We start from the raw sequence: 13,333 nt of genomic DNA on the forward strand, positions 1-13,333 counted from the left end.
CGTATTTTCCTTTTTTGTTTGCTTTTATTTTTGTGTCATGTGTAATTATTAGCGACTAACAATGAATTACGAGCTTTTATAAAATCTGAAAGATATACAACCAGACGCCAGTTACAGGAGTCGAAGGGCATGAAAGGAATACTGTGCTTGAGAAAGGAGTGAGACAGGACTGTAGCCTATCTCCTATGTTAATCCTATATGTATATTGAGCAAGCAATAAAGGAAACGAAGAAAAATTTGAAGTAGGAATTAAAGTCCAGGGAGAAGAAATAAAAACTTTGTTTGCTGGTGACATTGTAATTCTGTCAGAGACAGCAAAGGATGCGGAAGAGCAGCTGAATGGATGGACAGTTTCTTGAAAGGAGGATATAAGAGGACCATTAACAGAAGCAAAACGAGGATATTGGAACGTAGTCGTATATATTCAGTTGAGGCTGCGGGAATTAGATTGGGAAACGAGACACTAAATGTAGTAGGTGAGTTTTGATATTTGGGCAGCACAGTAACTGATGATGGACAAAGGAGAGGATTCAAAAATGTAGACTGGCAATGGCAAGAAAAGCCTTTCTGAAATGTGTTAACATGGAGTATAGAGTTATTTGTCAGGAAGTCTTTTCTGAAAGTATTTGTGTGAGTGTACCCGTATATGGAAGTGAAACGTGGATGGACAAGTGGAGAATAGAAGCTTTTGAAATACGCTGCTACACAGTAATGCTAAAAAGCAAACGGTAGATCATATGACTGATGACGCGGTGCTGAATAGAACTGGGGAACAAAGGAATTTTGACACAAGCTGACTAGAAGACGGGATCAGTTGGTAGGATGCATTCTGAGACATCAAGGAATCACTTATTTAGTACTGGTGGAAAGTGTGAAGAGTAAAAATCGTAGACAGAGACCAAGAGATGAATACAGTAAGCAGATTCAGAAGGATGTAGATTGCAGTAGTTACTCTTAGATGAAAGGCTTGCAGAGGACAGAGTAGCAAGAATAGCTGCATCAAACCAGCCTTCAGACTGAGGACCACAACAACACAAACGATATAGGTACTTTAAATATTTGTTTCTGCTCAAAATTACGACAACGGCTAGTTCGGACGATCAACAACATACGGTACTGAAAACTTCTCTACACCTCTTGGTTGACGTTCCTTGATAGCAGTTCAGGAGAAAAAGTGGAGTTGTTGTATTGAACAGTGACTAACGAAATCAGCACTACTGGACTTGGCAAGCTATTTTTTCATTCGTAACAAACTTCTACTGAATCAACCTAACAGTGTTGTAAATAACTATGCCAATCCACCTACAAAATAGCTCGTGTTCATAGAACCCAACTTTCCGTACGTTGTTAACTCGAAGAAGGAGCCGCGACTCTTCGATTTCAAATACCTTATCTATGTTACGACTGGAAAAGATATCTTGTTTCAGATATCCAGTACCAGGTTAATACTTTACATTCTGCTGTAGCGCCGGCCGAAGTGGCCGTGCGGTTAAAGGCGCTATAGTCTGGAACCGCGAGACCGCTACGGTCGCAGGTTCGAATCCTGCCTCGGGCATGGATGTTTGTGATGTCCTTAGGTTAGTTAGGTTTAACTAGTTGTAAGTTCTAGGGGACTAATGACCTCAGCAGTTGAGTCCCATAGTGCTCAGAGCCATTTTTCTGCTGTATGAACATTATGTATGTGAAGCGTGATAGAAAACTGAAATTCTCTGTCTTACTTCACCTAATGTCTACTTTTGCAAGTAAGATACTACTTGTAAATAGTAAGAAAACAGTTTGGTAGAATTCACTTATTGCGATGCAGTCGGGCTCCCAGTTTGATGAAATGTATAGCCTGGTGTATCACATTTTTGTTAACAAGATAACACAGTTATTTTTAGAAGAAAAAAGTGGGCCACCTGTCAATTCCCATGAATGATCCTACTTTGCACCCTTACTAGTCATTCCTTTAAGAAATGAAATTAAACGAATTTTTTTCTGTTACATTAAATGAAAACAAACATATATGTATATCCTGATGGAATACACGCAGCTGTATATGCGTCACGTGGTGTGCTCGCGCTGCTGCTAACTAAATTCAACTGTATCGACGTCCACTCACGTACCGTAATAAGTGGTTCAAGTAATATGGAAAAAAACACAGTTGGAAACGATAGTAGTTTTCTAGCCTCAGCGCTGATATTGCAACCTTTATCGGTCTTCTTTCGTTGAGAATAACTTATAGTTTAGAAATTCGAACTGTTCTTGTCTCTTGAGGAATCTATGTCATTGCCGATAGCCAGTAACACCTAAACAGTTTGTCATTGTGAATTGCTCTTTCACTCACTTTACTCACAACAGCACAGAGAAAAGAAAAATAGTTAGGCAATTGTGAACTGCCTGAAGAATATTGGGAAGAATGATTTATTTATGAATCTAAACATATCTTCTTAATATGGCTACAGTGGCACGGAGGTAGTGCTGCTGTCCGGGAACTGGAAGGATGATAAGAATTTAACGTTCTGTGTAGACTGATATCATTAGCTCAAGTGAGCACGGTCGACCATATCAAAGAACCAGTCTGACATTCATCGCAAGTGATGTAAGAAAACAAAAGAAATCAAGAATGCCAGGGGAACGTTAGAACTCAGTGCAGTATCTCAAATCGTAGTGCCATCTTTCCTTATCAGCCGTGCGACCTTGAGTCACAAGAGCGAGGATAATTTATTTTATTTCGACGAAAGAATACTGTCTGAAAAGTAAATACTGCTAATCTCAGTAAAATAGTTGGTGGCAGTAATTTGTTCTGAAAGTACTATAACAAAGAATTTATTGCCAAAATTACTAAAACTGGCGGACTACAGCGTTATTGCCAAAATCTAGGGTCCTGTCATACAACGTAGAGGACTATTGGAATGAAGGCCTGTCTGATTTTTTTTCCCTCAAGATACATCAGTTGTCATCTGGTGGAACTTAGTGAACTAATCAAGGTCGGCCATCAACACGTATGATCTCCTCCAAAGATATGAGAGACGACACATGAAGAGTGCACACATTAACATTCCACCAGGGCATCCGAAGTGCATCCGCAATCCTTTAATTGCTGATTTTTCGCTTTAATGATCACACACAATGATATTTAACGGAAATTCAGTAATCTGAGATAGCCGAATGGTTCTAAGCGCTTCAGTCCGGAACCACGCTGCTGCTACGGTCGCAGGTTCGAATCCTGCCTCGGGCATGGATGGGTGTTATAATCCTTAGGTTGGTTAGGTTTACGTAGTTCTAAGTCTAGGGGACTGATGAAATCAGATGTTAAGTCCCATAGTGCTTAGAGCCATTTTAAGTAATCTGAGAGGAAATTAGCTGCACACTATTTATGTTTATTCCATGAATTCTGTGTCAGCTAGGGACTGAACATTATGTCCTCCATATGTATGCGCTTTCGAAGACGAGCTTTTTGACGACACGCTTAAAAGGCTTTCATTTGATGGCTGTTGGAAATAGGGCGGTTAGGAAATACATTGTCCGCCCAGTGCAGTCTACAAAATCCTATGTATCAATCAAATCCTGTAAGTCCCAAGAGCGCTTAAACCCCATTGTCATTAGAATCTCTCCTTTAGTTCAAAACATTATGTCTGAATGTTCGACTTCCTAACAGACACACGGATTAAGCATGCTGTAAATGATCAACACGGGATGCAATCAGGAAAGAGTAGAGATAGAGTTTCAATCCTAAAGAGTGAAAGGTAATGGACTATATTGATTGCCGGTGACTGTGACTCAAATATACCTATGGTGTCCCAGGAGGAGAGGTCAAAAATCAGCGTTGTGCGGGAGCCATCATTGGAAGCAAACGAGTTTAGTTAAAATGGGCTCAAAAAATCATACCTTATGAGCTATGAGCACTTCTTGATCTTCGGTAGTGTGAAACAAATCTCAACTACGGCAACCTCTTGTGAGAGATGGTAGTATCACCCTAAACAAGAAAAAAAAGTTCCTGTGTAAACATGGGCTTCAGAGTTCATACCTTAAGAACTACACTTGTTCATCTTCGCTGCTGTGCAACACGTCTCTTCTACTGAACAAGTACTGGTAGTATCACCCTAAACAAGAAAAAAAAGTTCCTGTGTAAACATGGGCTTCAGAGTTCATACCTTAAGAACTACACTTGTTCATCTTCGCTGCTGTGCAACACGTCTCTTCTACTGAACAAGTACTCGTAGCTCTTAAGGTATGAATTTTGGAGCCCATGTTTCCTAGATAATTTTCTCGTGTTTGGCTCATACTACGAACTGCGAAAAAAAAAGAAACCAAAGATCTTTCAGTAAAAGAGGTTTCACAGTACCAGAGATGAAGAAGTGCTCATAGCTCTCAAGTCCATGTTTACTAGGCGTTTTTATTTCGAATGATTGCTCTCATCATATTCTTCAGTATTGACCACTCCTGCTTGGACACCGTGAATGCTTATAACCATAGGCAACCAGTCATTATCACGAGACTGGTTTCGACCGTAAAACTAAAATATTTATCATCCAGTATGCATACCACAGCGTTTAATAGAAAGCGAAAATCATGAATCGCTTTATTATTCTTGATTATAGGCCTCACTGAAAATATGCGTGAACACTTCATTGGCTGTTTGTGCTTAGATCCAATCGTACGGATGTCACACACTTGAGAAGTGTATCTGTCAGGTTTTGTACTACACAAAGAACTGATCTGTGCATACACCGCACGAAAATGTATGTCGGTTAGGCACAAAATGATGCGACACACGCTATGAATCACATAAAGCCCCGGAAACACTGTGTACAGCCTTCGGCGTCGTTGTCGAATCGAGAGCTATTGTGCTCAAGCGGGCTGGTACTCACCGCGGAAGAGCTTGCGGTAGGCGACGCTCCGGAGTGAGGCGCCAGAGGCTGTCTGGAAGGTTGTGAGCGGCGCTGCGCTGGAGTGGAAGCGTCGCGGCGTAGCCGGAGCGATAAGGTGCGAGTGAGCGAGGCGCTCGGCGCGACTTCTCCAGATATATAGTCGCTGCGACCGCGGCCACCAGGGGGGAGAGAGAGCGAGCAGAGGCGGCCCCTCCCCCGCCACGCCGCTGGTCCGCCGACGCTGTCCCCGTGGACTGCCGCCGTCAGCACGTGGTCGCCCCTTCCAACTCATCTATGGAATACACCATAATCAACAGGAGGTGCTGACCAGAATGAAGGCGTACGGCAATAGGAGTAAACAGGGGTCGGCTAATGAACCGTTTGCCAGGTAACTGCGAAAGTTTGGTTACGTACCGCCATTGACTTCAGAATCAAATTTTGTCGTGTTGGTTTTGTGGTCTTCAGTCCAAAGAGTGGTCTGATGCAGCTCTCCGTGCTACTGTATCCTGAGCAAGCCGTTTCATCTTCGAATAACTTTTGCAACTTACATCCTTCTGAATCTGCTTACTGTATTCATCTCCTTGTCTCCCTCTACAATTTTACTCCCTCCACACTACCCTCCAGTGCTAAGTTATTGATACTTTGATGATCCAGAATATGTCCAAAATACTGATCCGTTCTTCTAGTCACGTTGTGCCAGAAATTTCTTTTCTCTCCAGTTCATTAGTTGCACGATCTACCTATCTAACTTTGAACATTTTTGTGTAGCACTACATTTCAGATGTTTGTATTCTCTCCTTGTTTAAACTCTTTGTCGTCCATGTTTCGCTTCCGTACATGAGTACTCTCCAAACAGCTTCAGAAAAAACTTCGTGACAGTTAATTTTGTATTCGATCTTAACAAATTTCTCTTCTTTAGAAATGCTTTTCTTGCCATTGCCAGTCTACATTATATATCCTGCCTACTTTTCCATCATCAGTTATTTTTCTGCCCAATTAGTAAAACTCATCTATTACTTTTACTGTCCCGATTTCTGATGTAATTCTCTCAGCATCCTCAGATTTAATTCGACCACATTCCGTTATCCCCGTTTTGCTTTTGCTCACGTTCGTCTTACATTTCCTTTCAAGACACTCTTCATTCCATCCAATTGCTGTTCCAAGTCTTTTACTATATCTGACAGAATTACAGTGTCATCAGAAACCCTTAAAGTAATCATTTCTTTCCCTTGAATTTTAAATCCTACTCCAAATTTTTCTCTTGTTTCCTTTACGACTTGCAGAATGCACAGATTGAATAACATCGAGGATAAGCTACAACCCTGTCTCATTCGCTTCTCAACTACTGCATTCGTTTCATGCTCCTCGACGCTTCTCACTGCCGTCCCTATTCTGCGAAGTTTCAAATGGCCTTTTGTTCCCTGTATTTCAGCCCTCCTACCATCAGAATTTCAAAGAAATTATTCCAGTCAAAATTGTCGAAAGCTTTCTCTAAGTCTACAAATGGTATTAACGCTGGTTTGCCTTTCCTTATGGTATGTTCTTAGATGCGTTGTAGGGTCAATATTCCTCACGTGTTCTTACATTTTCCGGAATCCAAACTGATCTTACACGAGATCAGCTTCTATCAGATTTTCCATTTTTCTGTAAAGAATACTTGTTACTGTTTTGGAACAATGACTTTTTAAACTGGTAGTTCGGTAATATTCAAACCTGTCACCACTTTCTTTCTTTGTAATTCGAATTATTACATTCTTTTTGCTGTCTGAGAGCATTTCTCAGACATGTTGCTCACCAGATAAAACAGCTTTGTCGTAGCTAGCTTTTCCAAGGCTTTTAGTAATTCTGATGGAATGCCGCTTACTCCCGCGGCCTTGTTTCGAGTTAGGTCTTTCAGTTCTCTGTTAAATTCTTCTTTCATTATCATAACTCTCACCTCGTGTTCATCTACGTCTTCTTCCATTTCTATGATACTGCATTCAAGTTTATCTCCCTTGTATAGTTCGTCTACATACTCCTATCTTTAAGCTTTCCGTTCTTTGCTTGGGACATTTTCCATCTGAGCTCTTGATAGTCATAGTGCCTCTTCACTTTTCTTCAAAGGCCCCTTTAATTTTCATGTAGACGTTATCTATCTTTCCGCTAGTAAAATATACTCCTAAATTCTTACACTTGTCCTTGCATTTCTCACTTCCGGCCAAACTCATTTAGACGTTTCTATTCCCTGCATTCTTATATTTTCTCCTTTCAACAGTTAAATTCAGTACGTGTGTTGTCCAAGGATGCTACTAGGCCTTGTGTTTGTGCCTATTTGTTCCTCTGCTGCCTTCAGTTTCTCATACCTCAAAGCTACCCATTTGTCTCTGTTGCATCCATTTCCCCAGTTGTAGCCAGTCGTAGCTCCCTCTGAAACTGTATCTTGTCGTAATCCGATGGAACGATTTGGGTTTGACAGATACCTGGAGAACGCCACCTGCCATTATGTCTACTGCTATCAGTGAAGTATGGAGGAGGCGGGGTTATGGTATGGGGACGTTTCTCGTGGTCAGAGTGTGGTCTCTTTATTGTGCTTAAGAAATCGCTAAATACGCAAGAATATGAATACATTTTACTGTATTGTTACAGCGTACAGCAGAGGAACAGTTCGGACACGATGTTTGTTTGTATCAGCATCACAATCCTCCCTGTCAAAGTAGAATCTGTGAGGCAGCGGTCTGTGGACAATGACATTCCTGAAATCGACTGACCTGCCCAGAGTTCCCACCTGAACCCTATAGAACATGTTTGGTATGAGTTAGAACGTCAGCTTCCCTCCGGATCCCAGCGTCCAACATCACTACTTTCCATGGTATCGGCTCTTGAGGAAGAGTGGGATATTGTTCCTCCATAGTTATTCATAAACCTGACTGAAAGTGTTCCCAAGAGATCACAAGCCCTCATAAAGGCGATACACCTTGTATCGGTATCCGGATAAGGTTGCTCAGAAAGTGTACACTTTTCGATTAAATCCACATCTAACTTGTCTCACGCAAACCGGCATGCTGTCATGAATCACCACATCGGTAACCTTTCTCAGTGAATGTGTGGCGAGGGATATTTGGTGGTCGCCTTACTTTGTCAGACGTTCTTCTGAGGAGAACTGGATGGATGTGGCTACCTTCGGGTTCTGCAACGGAATCTTCCGAGATTGCTTGAGGACATATAGGAGAATTTGGTACATGCATGATGGGATGCAGGCTAATTTTGTTGCCGATGTAAAACAGCAGCATTATGGCCCAAGATCGATAGGTCTAACATCTCTACCTTGGCCTCCAAAATGTCCTGGCCTCCATTCTCCGGATTTTTCTGTATGGAGTTGTCTCACAGTATTTAGCACTGCCGTTAATACTATTGGAGGAGTAGAGCATCGAATCGTACAGCATGGTCACGCTTTTTCACGATTCGTAGATGCTGAAAGAATTCGTGACTCGCGCGGACACATGTGAATTCAAACGCGGGAACACCTACTCTGGCAGGTTCAGGTGCCTTTGTAACGTGCTCAAATAGTTTTGCGTTTGTTATTAAAGAAGACCACAGCTGAAAATTCAGCCCAAGAAGGCGGGGGTTTAGGGAAAAAATCTGCAATAAGTATGACAACATTTCATACTAATTTCAGTATCCGCTTTTGGATCCTTTTTTACTGTAACTTTTGAATTTCTGTTATTGTTTACTTTCATTAGTGCCCGTTTCCGTTATTACTTATGTCACGTCCTGTATTCATGGTCTTTAAAATTTGTTTCATATTCGTAACAGAAGAAATACTGATCAAAGCTGGAAGAAAGAGTCGTATAAACATTTGCTCTTTGGCAGCCATCTGACTCTTGACACTACAACAGTTCTTTAGTGTAGTTGCCATTAATTCTTACTCATCCTGCAGCCCTCCTTCTCAACAAATTAGCGGTTCGTATGAACACACCACAACTTTGGTCACATGCATGGGGCACGGGCTCATGTGACGTGTGCACGTTGATGTGTATGGCGTACACTGTTGCCCTTAAATGCCTCCCATAGCAGGAAATATAAGGCACCGCGGTCACTGAATTTTATGTGACTGTATGTCGACATTGTCTCCATAGGATATAGACTTAAATAAAAATCTTTGATCTTATATCGTCCAAGCAGGAGTGGGAATTAGAAACTGTGAGTGTTTTTGATATGAAAGCCGAATTTAAAAAATTGTCTCTGTCAGGCTTTACACCCCCATCTTGAGATGGATCAGTGGATGATACGAAAAATTGTTTTGGGTGTATCCAGTTTCCCGTCCTATACTTCAATTGCCTGTAAATTAGCAGTGTGACACTTGCTATCGTAATGTGGCGGGGAAGTCGTACTTTATAAACAATAAAACTACTTTCAATATCTTTCAAGATGATGTCTCTCTTTCTCTCTTTTGTAATAATAAAGTATGTTTGCATGAGAAAGTACTAAAGATGTAAACACATACTCGCACACTGTCTATACTTTTAATTTGAAGTGTAATCTGGTAATGCTCTTTGAGCTACAAGGCACTGTATTCCGACGCCTGTACGGTCACTGGACTTTTTTTTCTGTTTTGTGTTTGTGTACTATTCCGTATGCATATAGAAGACCTACGGTGTGGTTTCTGCGGAAAAAATATTGCAAGTATCGTTAACTATTGATAATATATGCTTTCATTGTCATTATTATCATAAGTGACATAAAATTAATGTGTAGCGAAACGAAGTGTAAGGTGATCAACCTGCAATCCACTGAGTGAAATTCTCATGTAGTCCACTGGCGCTCCTCAGTACTGGGGTATCATGAAAGAAAATAAATGCGACTGCACTGGTAACTGTTTTAAACTGTCTTTTACAAAAAATAAGGCGCATTCTCGCTACACCAGCCTTCTGTCGCGTAACTGTCACGTGAGGCTGTTTCGGGAGACAGCTGTTTCTTGACTCAATAATTTGTAATTACGTGGTATCTCTGCTAAACTTTGATGAGGGGACTTCCGAAGATTTCATTCGCTTTGTTTAACAAGACATTCAGGGGATTCATTTGTGATTATAATGTTGCTGTCATCAACAGAAGAAATTTCTTCCATGTTTGTAATATTGCCTGGACAGTCACTGATGTTTATCAAGAACAGTAATGGCTGAGAGAGCTCCTATATTAGTATACTAGCTGACAAACCCGGCGTCGACCGAGTATTCACTTTGAGAACTTTCTATTAGAAACGAAAAAAGTGGATGGTGTCCGTAGAGTAATATCGAATTTATGAAAAAGCCGTTCAAAGCAATACGTACAACAGAGTAATGTATAAATACAATAACAAAATTAAGAAACATAACAGGAAAATTAAAGAGACCTTTGGAGATAAGAGAACCACTTGTATGAACATCAAGAGCTCAGATGGAAACCCAGTTCTAAGCAAAGAAGGGAAAGCAGAAAGGTGGAAGGAGTATATAGAGGGTCTATACAAGGGCGATGTACTTGAGGACAATATTATGGAAATGGAAGAGGATGTAGATGAAGATGAAATGGGAGATACGATACTGCGTGCAGAATTTGACAGAGCACTGAAAGACCTGAGTCGAAACAAGGCCCCCGGAGTAGACAACATTCCATTAGAACTACCGACGGCCTTGGGAGAGCAATTCCTGACAAAACTCTACCATCTGGTGAGCAAGATGTATGAAACAGGCGAAATACCCTCAGACTTCAAGAAGAATATAATAATTCCAATCCCAAAGAAAGCAGGTGTTGACAGATGTGAAAATTACCGAACAATCAGTTTAATAAGCCACAGCTGCGAAATACTAACACGAATTCTTTACAGACGAATGGAAAAACTAGTAGAAGCCGACCTCGGGGAAGATCAGTTTGGATTCCGTAGAAATACTGGAAAACGTGAAGCAATACTGACCTTACGACTTATCTTAGAAGAAAGATTAAGGAAAGGCAAACCTACGTTTCTAGCATTTGTAGACTTAGAGAAAGCTTTTGACAGTGTCAACTGGAATACTCTCTTCCAAATTCTGAAGGTGACAGGGGTAAAATATTGGGAGCGAAAGGCTATTTACAATTTGTACAGAAACCAGATGGCAGTTATAAGAGTCGAGGGACGTGAAAGGGAAGCAGTGGTTAGGAAGGGAGTAAGACAGGGTTGTAGACTCTCCCCGATGTTATTAAATCTGTATATTGAGCAAGCAGTAAAGGAAACAAAAGAAAAATTCGGAGTAGGTATTAAAATCCATGGAGAAGAAATAAAAACTTTGAGGTTCGTCGATGTAATTCTGTCAGAGACAGCAAAGGACTTGGAAGAGCAGTTGAATGGAATGGACAGTGTCTTGAAAGGAGGATATAAGATGAACATCAACAAAAGCAAAACGAGGATAATGGAATGTAGTCGAATTAAGTCGGGTGATGCTGAGGGATTAGATTAGGAAATGAGATACTTAAAGTAGTAAAGGAGTTTTGCTATTTGGGGGGTAAAATAACTGATGATGGTCGAAGTAGAGAGGATATAAAATGTAGACTGGCAATGGGAAGGAAAGCGTTTCTGAAGAAGAGAAATTTGTTAACATCGAGTATAGATTTAAGTGTCAGGAAGTCATTTCTGAAAGTATTTGTATGGAGTGTAGCCATGTATGGAAGTGAAACATGGACGATAAATAGTTTGGACAAGAAGAGAATAGAAGCTTTCGAAATGTGGTGCTACAGAAGAATGCTGAAGATTAGATGGGTAGATCACATAACTAATGAGGAGGTATTGAATAGGATTGGGGAGAAGAGAAGTTTGTGGCACAACTTGACCAGAAGAAGGAACCGGTTGGTAGGACATGTTCTGAGGGATCACCAATTTAGTATTGGAGGGCAGCGTGGAGGGTAAACATCGTAGAGGGAGACCAAGAGATGAATACAGTAAGCAGATTCAGAAGGATGTAGGTTGCAGTAGGGAGATGAAGAAGCTTGCACAGGATAGAGTAGCATGGAGAGCTGCATAAACCAGTCTCAGGACTGAAGACCACAACAACAACAACATGAAAAATACAAATTCTTTCTAATGTTTGTTTCTGTACGCTGGATGCAGCTGCTTCGCGAATCTATGTGTTTTTGCACACGTCTCTACGGCAACGCCTGTTCACAGCTCTATAAACGGCTATTGTTTCCGCTTATAACCGTTTGCGTTTCGCACTTGAAAGCTGTCAAAAGCGCTGCTAGATATCAGAGATTTTCTTTGGTTCAAATGGCTCTGAGCACTATGGGACTTAACTTCTGAGGTCATCAGTACCCTAGAACTTAGAACTACGAAAACCTAAGTAACCTAAGGACATCACACACATCCATGCCCGAGGCAGGATTCGAACCTGCGACCGTAGCGGTCACGCGGTTCCAGACTGAAGCGACTAGAACCGCACGGCCATAACGGCCGGCAGATTTTCTTTAGCTGACTGTACTGTAGGAGTGTCTAAATAGTAAAAAATAAATGTATTGAAACTTCATCCATAATGCAGCAGTTTTTCACGCCTCTCAGTGTTTATGACGTCATATCTCCTGCTCTAAATATCACACAGTGACATAATTTTGTAGGTAAATTCAGTGTCAGTGAATATTGTCTGCAAAATGTATTGCAAACAGAGTTAGTGGCAAAGACGTAATAATTTTAAACGTCATACATGATGCAGCAGTTTTTCACGCATCTATTTATGAGGTTGTATCTCCTGAACTATGATAATTAGGTGCTTCTTAGCCACACAGCGATTGTTGCCTGACAGTAAGGGATAATTATGTGTACCGCGTTTGAATGAAATCGGCGCAGTGATTTAGGAGAAGATGCGGAACATATACACATAAACACACACAAACATCCATTTCCATATGAATGGATGTCATATCTGTCAAATGTTTCACAAAATATGAAAGTCATTTTCGACCTGTCCTATCTCTGCTACCTGTACCCTGTCTTCCAGGTATGAACAGAACCAGCCAGTTACTACTCTTCTTACTCATAATCATTAAAACATCTTCATTTGCATTTCCCAGTCAGCAGTGTCAAAAGGCTTAAACGGAGGTAAAATACAAGTGCCTGTGGCGCTGTCATTACTACCTAGTGCATCAAAACTATTTTTGCTATGATTGACTCTGCACTTTTATTAGCACAGAATATTAATAGTTGTTGAGGTAACTCGTTAAGGTGACTTTCAGAAATGATGCTGTTGTTGTTGGGAATGATGAAACGATGACAGCAGAGAGAACGCTTGTAGCTTCCTGTATTACCTATTCTACCCGGTTTAGGCAGATTGATAAGTTACCTGAGTTGAAATGCTTAGATATTATGTTAGTTAAACGAATTTGTATAAGCGTTTTTTCGGTGCGTGGATTAACACTTAATATGTACCTGCTACTTTTATTGCCTACTAACGGCATCTTCATATCTCTTATGTTTTTCAGGATTCGTGGTCAGAATCTGCTGCGTA

General features: G+C 40.9%; 1 protein-coding gene across 1 annotated transcript in view; it reads right to left on the reverse strand.

The window, feature by feature from the left end:
• The window catches only part of LOC124613366 (acyl-CoA Delta-9 desaturase-like), a 158,836-nt gene extending 153,876 nt beyond the window's left edge, over positions 1–4,960 (reverse strand). The window contains exon 1 of the mRNA XM_047142066.1: positions 4,854–4,960. The gene's annotated coding sequence lies outside the window, so the exon portion shown is untranslated. The remainder of the gene's footprint in view (positions 1–4,853) is intronic.
• Positions 4,961–13,333: the final 8,373 nt, after the last annotated feature.

This window comes from Schistocerca americana, chromosome 4 (assembly GCF_021461395.2).
Source record: "Schistocerca americana isolate TAMUIC-IGC-003095 chromosome 4, iqSchAmer2.1, whole genome shotgun sequence".
Lineage (NCBI taxonomy): Eukaryota > Metazoa > Arthropoda > Insecta > Orthoptera > Acrididae > Schistocerca > Schistocerca americana.